Source organism: Hippocampus bargibanti, linkage group LG01 (assembly GCF_051943395.1).
Source record: "Hippocampus bargibanti isolate YZ-2025 linkage group LG01, ASM5194339v1, whole genome shotgun sequence".
Lineage (NCBI taxonomy): Eukaryota > Metazoa > Chordata > Actinopteri > Syngnathiformes > Syngnathidae > Hippocampus > Hippocampus bargibanti.
Window position 1 is genome coordinate 19,422,574 of NC_142734.1, and position 12,064 is coordinate 19,434,637.

General features: G+C 39.8%; 1 long non-coding RNA gene across 2 annotated transcripts in view; it reads right to left on the reverse strand.

Moving 5' to 3' along the window:
* The window catches only part of LOC148903417 (uncharacterized), a 34,163-nt gene extending 22,738 nt beyond the window's left edge, over positions 1-11,425 (reverse strand). The window contains exons 1-3 of one of the 2 annotated variants that reach the window (XR_016115189.1): positions 11,243-11,425; positions 9,350-9,508; positions 6,524-8,217 (exon numbers count right to left, since the gene is read on the reverse strand). This is a non-coding gene — a long non-coding RNA (uncharacterized LOC148903417). Of the gene's footprint in view, positions 1-6,523; positions 8,218-9,349; positions 9,509-11,242 lie in introns of those variants that run through there. The other variant, XR_016115199.1, reaches the window with a different exon arrangement.
* Positions 11,426-12,064: the final 639 nt, after the last annotated feature.

The window sequence follows — 12,064 nt, forward strand, 5'->3', positions numbered from 1 at the left end:
TTAATAGTGATATGCAGAGGGACGCAATGCGGTCTCATTGCAGAGCAAGCCGGCACAGTTAGCATAGTGATTGCGCAATCCATGGTGAGGCTTAGCCGGCTGGTGCCTCACCGCTCGTCTCCACTTCGTACAGTAAAGTCTCGTTATATCGATATTGTTTATATTGATAATACTGCTTATTACGACACTATTTTCATTTTCCGTGCATATTTCTAGTCTTTTTATGTATAATTATTTCCGTTTAGTACGATTCGTGGTTTTTACGATAATCCGGTCACTACGGTGCTCTTTTTCATCTCCCGTCGGCCATTTTGCTATGTTTACATCGATACAAAAGATATTTAAGATGAATCGATATTTGCTTAGGGGTTTCTATACAGTACCCCCATCATCGAAATCTGTGTCGGTCGCTGTATAGGTCGCGCCATTGGTCAACTTGGTCACGTGAGTTTGTTACGTGACCAGCTCCCGTCTAGCAGAGCCATTTTCATTTTCAGACCCTAGCTCGTGTGTAGCAGACGAGATTGAAGTGTTTGTGTTAAAAGGTAAAAATGGGAAGCCGAAGAAGATTGATGACTTTTTTAAATTATATACATAATACAGTAAGATGTAAGCGTTGCAGTTTTCCCTGTTGTGTTATGTACATTCTGTTTTGTATGTTGTCTTTGTTGTAAAGTGTCCTTGAGTGTTCAGAAAGGCGCTTGTAAATTAAATGTATTATTATTATTATTATTATTATTATTATTACATGCCCACTGTACTGTATATGAATGCAATCGTTTTTTGCAACAATGTTTCTTGTTTTGTCTGCTGAAGCGTGATGATTTTGAAAATTACTATACATTCCATACTGTGTATTACACTGTAAAACCCAACAAGTTGAAAGTACTCAAAATTTTTATGGCAACTGATTACGTCAAATTTTTTGAGTACAGTTTACTCAAAAATTTTGAGTACAGTTTACTCAAAATTTTTGAGTAGTGGAAATAAATGTTATGCGTTTGACTGAACTTAAATGTTATGAGTTTGAATGAACTTAAAAGATGTACTTTCAGTTTACTCTAATGTTTTCTTGTTATCTTCATTTTTAAGTTAAAATTAAGTTTAATATTTAAGCGTAACCAACTCAAATTTATGTTACCTGAAAAAATATATTCATGTATACTGTACTTACATTTGCCTTCTATGTCTAAAAACAAATACCCACCTCACGTCTGTTTTAGTGCATTTTTTTATTAAGATTTAAAACAACCTTTGATAAAACATTTATGATAACAGTATCAAATGCACAGCATGTCCACATACCAAAACAACAAATAAACCCCTGAGCAGTTCTTTTTTAGTAATTAACGCAACATCGTAATAAAGATGTGAAATAATCACAACAAAACAAAACAGAAAAAAACAACAAATTATACTCTGCTGTTCTGTTCAAAAATACATTCTCTGACAAGCATATACTTGAATAAATACAAGAGAATACATTTCAATGTACTCGTCATAAGGTGCAAATCAAAGTAAAACTTACTAAAAACAAACAGTATTCATGAAATGAAAAAAGACATTTTGGTGAAATTCAAGTTTACTCATCAAATTATGAATAAAAAATCAGTCACAAACAGTACATCAATGTTTCGTAAACGGGAACTGCTGGCGGTCATCCTTTGTATACAAAGCAGAGTAAAACTATGAAATTACTTATCCAGTGTTGCTTTGCGCCATAATATTGCGGAACAAAGCATTTTTTAAACTTAGCAGGCGTGGTTTGAGTGGTCTGTTATCATCAAGACACAGCAGTGTTTTCTGAATGAAGGTGAATGTGTGGATTAATTTTTTGGGAGAATCTAAATGCAGTGCATACATTAAACCAAACAAGGGGAGGTGTGTATCAGCCAACCTGGGGAGACATCTCACAATAAAGCCATCTTCTATCACAACAGAAATGCTGTTGGGGTTAAACAAGATAGCGCTAGTTGTCAGTTGTCACGGAGATAAGTGCGACAGGAATGTTTTCAATGTCTGGATCCTCTTCCCACTGCAAAATACATCAATAGACATTTGTGTTAAGTCAGGCAATACATACATTGCATGTTTTGAAGAACTGTGAGTCATCTTCTCATAGGTATGCATGGACAGCACGAAGGGCCAGACTGCGTCTCATGTATATCATGCTGTTCCTTTATCAAAAGGAGGAGATAAAAGCCAAATTTTAATTTGGGGAAAGCGACAGGAGCTTAACATTGCAGTACTTGGGTGGTCGGTGTATTATGTCACGTCCGCTCGAGGAGTGGTGACAGTACTCGAGGGACGAGGGGAAGTAGTTAGGATCGGATCCGAAATACACGGTGGAGACAGTGATTCCAATAAAGAATCTTTACTGAGACATATCAAACAGTTCATCAATGTTTCGTAAACGGGAACTGCTGGCGGTCATCCTTCGTATACAAAGCAGAGTAAAACTATGAAATTACTTATCCAGTGTTGCTTTGCGCCATAATATTGGAGGCACTGGTGCCTTCAATATTGCGGAACAAAGCATTTTTTAGTACTTGTCTTCAGCATCTTAAACCCAAGACAGTGGCCTATGGGGAATTAAGTTTTGGGAAAATTCTGTTCAATATAAATAATACATACATGTATTATTTTTATATGATTCGGGTAATTAATCATGTAGCATTAATAAAAATGTAAACATACCTTAGATAATGGTGGTGTTACTCAATTTCCACCCTGGGGCTAAAAGGTTGAATAGAAAAAACAGAAAACAAATGTAATCATTTAATTTAATAAAACACCCTGATCCACGTTTACTTTTTAAATTGAATAAATAATCTAATTTACCGGATTAAATGATGCCATCAAGCCAGTCAGGTGTTTGCGGTTTGAAAAATGGTGTTTGCAGGTGTTTGCAGTTAGAAAAATGGTGTTTGCAGGTGTTTGCAGTTTCAAAAATACACTTAAAAAGTTTTATGTTTACACATGAATGACCATTTAAAACTACACCAATTGTACAGAGTGATATTTCATTTGGCTAGCATTATATTTACTTAGTGCCTTCTTAGAACGGCAGCACAACTGTTGCACGTTGAATTAGCATGACTTATTGTGCTGCCGTTTAAAACAAAGTTAACTAAAAGCACCAACCTGCTGGCGTTGCAGCATCTGTGTGGCGGATTTCGGGTGACACATAACTTTTGAAGTTCATATAAAACTTACCCATTTGTCGATTATTCTCAGACTTTCGCCGACACAAACATAACTTTTATCACCTCGTGATAGTTGTTAGTCCACCACCGCCCAAACAAACCTGTGCGGTACAATTCTCTTAATAACACTGCTGTGTCTTTCTACAAACAAGAGACGTTTAAGAAAAAATCCTACTTACCACAGAAGAGCTCGTAACATTATGAGAAGTCCTTGGCTCGAGCGGTGGATAATGTCCTCAGTCGCAAGCACGACCACAAACGAGCATCTTTGCTAGCAGCAAAGGCGGCAAGAGCCCCAAACGGACTTTCCAAAATATTCCTTTCCTGTGGAGCGACTACAGCATTGACACACTGGGTCCTTGTAATATACATATATAGTATATTAAATAAGATTGTTTGTCTTTCCACCCTAATTTAAAATAAATAATCCGTCGGTCTCTGCCAGATTCAGCCGTTGAGAATTCAAATGGCGTCCAATGAGAGCACGCAGTGACATCATCACGCAGCTTCCTGCCGTGAACTCAAAATGCTTGAGTAAATGATTGCCATGAACTCAAAAGTATTGATCTACTGCAAATTAAAAACGCAGGACTCATTCAAAAACTCAAAACGTTTGAGTTTTTGAAACAAAAAATCGGCTTTTGAGTTTACTGACCTCAATGACTTTGAGTCAGTAGTACTGTTCGGGTTTACAGTGTAGTTCTGAAGAGGAAAGCATACATGTTTGCAATCGATTAAAGAATTATATGTGCCATTTTGAGGCAACATTGGGGGAACATCTCCCACCCCAAAAAAAGAGGCACAAAATGATCAGCTCATGGCCAGCTCCGTTTCTTATATGGCGCTTGGATGACCTCTTTTGGCGGCTTTTGTTAATGCAGTTCGGCGCAGAACGGATATATCGACAGCACGGTTATATCGACATTTTTTTCTAACTCCCGAGAATATCGATATAATGAGACTTTACTGTATTTGAACGGTAAATGTGAAAATTCAGCGATTTAGAAAAAAAATCCAAAAATGGTGAAGTTAAATGGAAAAGACCGTTAAAGTACAAATCACTAAATAAATATAACTGTTTAATTTATTTTGTCATTTGATATTTCCATGATGACAAGTGAGGCACAGCTTCACCTGCCTCCCCTGACTGCATTTCACTGCTCATATTAGTTGGGGAAAAAAATCACGTTGATTATGTTGTGGGTCATTTTTACCCGTATGTAAAAATCCACACAAAAGAGTCAAATAACTTATTTGTGTTTTTGAGATGTTATAAACATATTTGAAAAGAGAGACAACAATGTATCCATTCGGATATTTAACTTTTTTGAAGAAAGGAAAAAGGAAGGATAGCTGGTGCTCAACAAAAAAACGGAAATAGGTCAAATTGACCCGTAACATAATAAGAGGTTTAAAAAATTATAATAATACAGTAAACTACTTTGTATGTGAACCCTCCGAACCCGATGACCTTTGCAGTTTTTCAGTGCAATCATTGAATGTATCAGCAGATGTATGGCAAAATGTCAACCACATCACAAAGCCTTAATTAAAAAATAGGATATAGAATTGCAAAATAGGGGGAAACACAATTGTCTGAAAACATCATTGATAACTTTTTAAGATCCCATGATGGCAGCAGCAATGCCAATAATAGTTCATTTCCATCACTATCCTCTCTGGTCTAGGGTCCGTAACCGTCACAGTATATTAACGTTTTGGTCGCACTTGTTTTGTGTGGTTTCTCAGTCAAAACATGTAAACAGATCACTGCTGTACTCTAGCTGGAAGGTAAAAGCTCCCTTTGTTCAGGCACGAGGTCATCAAAATCGTGTCTAAATGTGACATTGTATCAGAGGCGTGTCAACACAAGCAGTCAGATGTTCCGCAAGATTAAAAACATCAACAGCAACAACACCAACAAACAATTACCTCAACCAGCCCTGCAGTCACAAGACATTTGAAGGTCACAAGTGGAGGTTGCTAGTTTTGGAACCAAGCAGCCCATTCCTCATGATATATTTCCTTTTTTGGGGGGGGGTTGTGTATAATTGCAGGAAGTACTAGCAAGTACATCTGTCGTTTTTAAATTTGAATTGCATCACAGGTTTTCCTTTATCGTCTTGGAAATGTGGCTGCTCGAGTGTAGTGCTTTGCTTTTTATCCCATTTTAAAAGCTTTTTATCAGCGAAGTCGGATATCAGCTTTTTTGTCCTTCAGCTCCAACTGAGATTTGCACATCGGTGTTCTTCCACTAAACACGCACACGTGCTTAGAGAGAACACACATCCACAGGCACAAAAGTGCATCCCATCACAGGGCCACCGTTTCTGGGCCCACCTTCCGCCACAGTGGGTGATGGTTCACCCCGCTTGTAGACAAGCTTTGAACGATGTTGAGCCGACACAAACATACGAGTCTTGCTTTTGGCTGTCGTCCAAACTCCATCTTGCGTCTTCCGGGAGAACAAGAGGAGAAATGGAACAACTGGTTTTAATGAAACAATTACAAGACGCTAATTATTATGTTAATGTTTTGCTGCTATCATCAGGCGCCGCTAACAGCCTTGTGCACTGAGAGGTTCAGAGCCAACTGAGTGCTTGCGCATGCAAAGCGCATGTGTGTTTGTGTGTGTGTGTGTGTGTGTGTGTGTGTGTGTGTGTGTGTGTGTGTGTGTGTGTGTGTGTGTGTGTGTGCGCGATGGATGCTTGTGTGGCAAGAGTGCATGTTGTGGAAATGTGAAAAGACCCACAAAGCGCTGACTGTTGTCACAGAATGTCAGGTACATTAATTCCCATAATGCTCAGCACAAATAAATTAGCAGCGGGTTGTGTGTGCGCTCAAGCCTGGAGGCAAAAACAGACACAAATCTGTGTTAAAACAAACAAGGTTTTCAGGTGTGAATGTGCACCGCCCTTCTCCATCCCCAACAGCAGTGCTCATACATTAATAATAATAATAATAATAATAATAATAATAATAATAATAATAATAATAATAATAATAATAATAATAATAATACTTTCAATTCATAAGCACCTTGAGCTCAAGGACACTTTACAGCAACAACAATAATAACAGTAATAATCATAATAATAATATCAATATCAATAATAACATTAACAACAGATTTGGCTGTTGTTAAAGCGCTATATAAATCAATGTGTATTGGATTGTACTAATAATACTCATAATACTAATAATATTTGGAATACTAATAATACTAATACAGTAAACTATTACTACTACTACCACTACTTATAATAATCATAAGGATAATAATAATAATCTTGAACCATGAAACTTCACCTGGAGGTTCTAAAAGGGGAAGAGCATTGCGATGATAAGGCATATTTTTCCCCTCGGGCGGTCGAATGTCTTCAGAGATTCAACATGCTCAGCTGACACAGAGTTTGTGTGTTGATGCATGTTTGTGGGTTTTCATCTCTCGGGAAGTATGTCTGTAGATTCTCAGTCATCTGGGTCATGCTAATTGTCAGATTGAAGATTGAAGCCAGGTAATCTGACCCATCTTGTTTGTGCGCCTTTCATGTACACTTTTAACCCAAAACACGTCCTCTATTTAAAACATGTTAAGGCTTTTTCATTTCCACTTTTTTTTAAATATGTAGTCTCCCCATGTACTGAATGGCAGGCTATGGACTCTCGGGCTGTGTGGTGACAAGTATCGTGTTCCCTTTCAAAGTGACTTTGTAATGTAGTTTTTATTTGGCTTAAGGTCCACTTATTTTGTTCGTCTGCCATTTTGATGTATGAGTCGTGATGTCTTGTGATGAATTTTGTTTTTCCAACTTCCTCCAGAATAACAGTTGAACTTAAACCGTTTAGAGTAAGGATAGGCAGCCAGCCAGATGCAAGAACCACTTTGCTGTTACTGCAAAGAGCCATATATCATGCATATGGGTGCATGTAAAGTGCCTGTTTCCCTTGGCAGCCGTTCCACAAAATGTATCTTTCAATGTTACAAAAGAAAGGCCAGTCTTGCTTGTTTTGAGCAGGTGGAGACAATATTTATTTTTCAAATTATTGTATTTTTATTTTTCAAAACGTTAAATGCACTTTCTAGGTCAAGGCATTGTCCTCATGAAGTGACCTGTATACCAAAATACCTGCACCCCTATTTGAAATAATTTCGAACATCCCAATGGCACCATTTCAAAATAGAATATTTTTCAAGTCGAGATGATTGTCATAGGGCAGACATCGCAATCACGCAATGGTGCCCATTGTGTGGTCCCCGCAACTCAACACATATACTATGAATGGGATTTACAACGACACACTGCTAAATTGATAGTATTTTTTTTTTTTTTTTTCCCGTGGGGAAAATGTAAAGGTTAAACAACTTGCTGGATAGAAAGCGAACTGTCTGAAGTCACACTCGGCTCGGTCTCAGCCATTAGGTCCCAACCGTGGGGTCCCTACCCGCTCTCGGTGGGACTACCTGACTGAATGACGGCTCAATGGCACTGGGAACAACATGTCAGGCTAGAAGAAGTGATTCATAAAAAGTGGTCACAGGGTCTTGACTCGTACTCTTTGATTGAAACCTGTTTAGTGGGAATAACTAATTTCATTAGATGGTTTTGGTGCACACTGAGCCACTCCCCAAGAACCACTTTGAACTCTTGAGGTACAAACAATGACAAGGGCCAATCTGGCGGTTGACTGGAGCACGATCGGTCTGCAGACAAAGCGTGGGTTTTCATAATGCTGTCAAATATTTGGATGTATCCCACAGACGACAGCGCGCTCTTCGGCATCAATTTGGCGCGCTCCCTGCCTTTGGGCAAAACCTTTTATGAGGAGCCATTGCCTGTTGTCACAGCTGTTCTACCCAGGTTCTTCCCATGAACACTGGGGATAAAAAGCCTGTGAATGAGGAAGCCTTTAAGTCCTCACAGGTTCTTCTGTTCTCCTTCCTCCCAAACTTGAGTCTGTTTGAACTTTGTTTCCAGGAGTGTGATGATTTATGAGGCATGTAGTTGGGCTAAAAAGTACAAAACAACAGCAGCTTAAAAAATTCAAATAGTTACAGTACTTATGATGTATTGAAAAGCAAAAAGGAATAATGGTCAGGACATCTGAGTTCGGGGATTTTGTGTTTGAACTCTTGGCTTGCAGCTCTAGCCTTCCTGTTGGAAGTTAGGCTGTTCTGCACATGCTTGCCTGGGTTTTATTCAGCTTGCACTGATTTTTCAAAAATATTCACTTTAGGGTACTTGGAGACTCTAAATTGCTCTTAGTTCTTATTTTGAGAGCAATAATAATAATAAGAATAAGAATAATACATTACATTTTAAGCGCCTTTCAAGGCTGTCAAGGACACTTTACAGTCACAGACAATCATAGGTACTATAGTAAATAAAATAAAATCAGAAATAGAAAGTAATAAATAAAAATATAAATAGAAACAAGAGAGAGGTACACAGAAAATGCAATTTTAAATTGGTGGGTTTTGAGATGGGACTTGAAGGTGGGAAGAGAATCGATGTTACGAATGATGGGAGGAAGTGAGTTCCAAAGTATGGGGGCAGAGCAGCTGAAGGCTCGTCTTGTACTGTATTGTACTGTACCCTAAAATTGTTTGTTGACCATGCAGTACCCGACCAACAAACCCAGAGTAAGCTTGGATAGGCTTTAGCTCATGTGAACCCAATAAGGACACCTGGTATTGATAAAAACCTTTGATTGATATTGTATAGGTATATTTTTGTAGCACACTGAACTTCTACTTCTTCTTTCTGTGTTGTGGGTTTTTCGAGCATCCACAATGAAGCTGAGTTTTGAAAATTGACTGCAATATGAATATTCATCGAAAATTAGCCTCGCACTGAGCAACTGATACCATACACAACTGCACCAGAATAATAGGCCTGAGAGGAGAAGAAAAAAATTGCAAGCGTCTGTTGCCATCTCGGTAGACACAATGGACAACCGGCAGTTCAATTAGCCGGCCATCTTAAACTGACTGTTTGACAGCTCCAGCTAATCGCTCATCCTGCTATAAATGCTGGTTGCGGAAATTTAACATGTAACAAAAGGGCACTTGGTGAAGCACCCCTGATATTTGTGGATGTGTACCGGTAACAAATATTTAATCTTCATTTGCGGCACCTTACCAGCAGTGAGTACTCATGTCAGCCGCTCTCACGGATGTGAACGAGTGTGTGCGTGCGATCCGGCTAATGTAAATGGATCCCCGCTTGAGCAAGTTCCAGCGGTCAAGTGCCATTCATCACAAGACACAGCCATTTTCTCCTCTACATGTGCAGCAGCTGCTGAAGAGGACAGAGAAAAGGAGGTATTCTTTGTGGCGGTGAATACAATCCAGGCTTCTTATGGCAGGGGGTGGGGGTGGAAGAGGAACACAAGGTGCCACTGTGTCGGCATTCAAATGTGAGGCCGACTGCCGATGTCATTCACATCCGCAACCCCACCTCGAGTCATAAGACGAGCAGCATTCCTGGGAATGGGAAATGACACAAAGAGTCGTAGTGTTCCATAGTTTTGTCACACTGACTCATTAGACTATGACACATAAGTTATATTTTTTTTCCTCTCGGTGTGTCCTACCAGTGATTAATATCTGCTCTCAATCTCTGTGGAGAATGGCCACTTTAACAAACAAGCACTCCTCTTGTTCAGGGGAAAGAGGAATTCAAAGTTCCCAGGCTTATAAAGGCCAAATTGGATAATTTGATGAAAATGGACAAAGGTCATGTCTCATCTCCATCCATTTTTTCTTAGGCCTTAAAGATGTTCACATCAAACAAATCAAGTGTCGCTTCAAAAAGCCTGATTCCAACTTTCTCATTGGATTGTTTGCAACAGCAGCACCTTTTTCCAGATGTATGTTTCTTTTTCTAGCATAGATTTTGTCACGACGTAACACCTCCGAAGATGGCGTCCAGCAGATTTCAATAGGTCAGCAAAGATCAGTTGAGGGTGGTCAGTAAATCGTGTTACTAGGCGTTCGTTCTTTTTGGATATTTGACTTTGCCTGGAGGTATGTGCTATTTCCGAACAGCATCAGACACTGAGGCCGTTTGTCTTCTCAATGATGGCAACGATCAGAAATTCCCCTGTCACCTGATTCAATGAGGCCAGTGTGTCATTCTCTGCGTTGTTCTGTTCCGCTCTATTCATGGCGAACACCAAGGAGGGGAAACCCAGCAATTCCTGCCTGTTTTAACTTATGCAGCACGACAGCAAACTCCCAACGATTCATTTAACTCATTACACGGCTTTTACTTTGACACAGCACCAATTCAGTCTTGTCTGATTTAGAACAATTGGTCTGGGTGACCCACTTAATCGTTTTGGGACTCTACCTTAGTAGACATTTCTCACAAATTGTGCTATGTTCATAGTGGCCTGTTCGAGTCATATTTGAAAATAAAAAGCTCAAAGGGGCCCTATCTATGAGGACCAGAGTGTGGTAAGATAGGAGCACAAAGCAATGCAATGTTGTGATCAAAACATCAACTAAAAGTGTGAAAAGGTGTCAACCAGAAGGACTGCAAAAAAGGATGTTGGAATTCAGCTTGACACGTAAAGGTCGGACGAATTACTAAATCAGTTTTGTGTCCTCTTTAAATGTATCAGCTAAACTTGTGACTCGGAAAAGCCCACATTTTGTTTACTAGCTCTGGTAAAATGTTCCCTGAACCCAATCGCAAAAAATGGATGAATTTCATCCTTTGCATCAAATCATCACATCTGAATTTGGTCATCTGAACACTGTCATGACAAATAAAATCCATGCGAGTGCCCGAGTTCGCAAAAATCCAAATCTATCAAAAAGTATGATTTGTTTTTTTAGGTTCTGTCTCCGCCTGAGTGCACATCAGGCCAAACAACAAACAAGTTCTGGGGTCACTTTAAACGGCAAAATCAGATTAGAAAAAAAAAGTTCCTCTCTGTTTTGGTGTTCTTAGCATCTCTTCATGTAAATTGACACAACTAGTGTTTACAGCAAGGAGGCACTGTCAGAGCGGAGAAAGGAAGGTTACCTGGTGGCTGCTTTTCACTAGCAGATTTATCCACACTGATGTTTTGATGTCACCACCGCATCCTCCGGGCGCTCCGCTCTTGTTACCGACTGCACCCCAATCAAATCTTTGAAGTAGTCATGTATGCAAAAGCGCCGTCTACCTTAATGCTAATAATTAGCGAGTGAAGACGCAGCTCACTGGGATCGCTTCCTCGGGGCTAAACTTGCTTTTCCTGCTTTGATCATCACATTAATTAAAGCTGACTCCCTTGACAGGGCGTGGCTGAAAAACAGGTAGGTGTCATAAGCAGCTCGATGCAGACACCAGCACCTGGTGTGTGAGTACCGAGTCCGTCGGCAGCCATGCCTTGAGAGTCAGACGACTGCGGTGTTAATTCAAACTGATGTCCCATAAGGGGAGAAAAACGACTCAATCCCAAGATAGCCCCATTTTCTGCTCTGGAGGCGGGTGAAGCTTCAGCTTTGCACCATCTTTGGCCAGAGGACGAAAGAAGTCATGTTGTCAGACCTCAGTGTCAGCTCGCGTCATCACCAGCGCCCCGGGCAAAAATTAGAAATGTGTTTCAAGAGATGTGTCAAAAGTGTTCTCGGTCCACATCACAGTAGGGGAAGCGTGCAAGGGGGACCCAAACCAAAGTCAAATGCCATAGGGAGTCAGGGGAGAGCTCACCTATCATTTATTTACATCAAAATGGCTGCAAACGATGAATAATTGCGCAAGCATGCGTTCACATGTCAGCCTGTCCTGTAATTATTCATGTTCAGGAGGTCAAACACAAAATTGTCATCACCTTATCAAAAACATGTTGCTGTGCCAAAG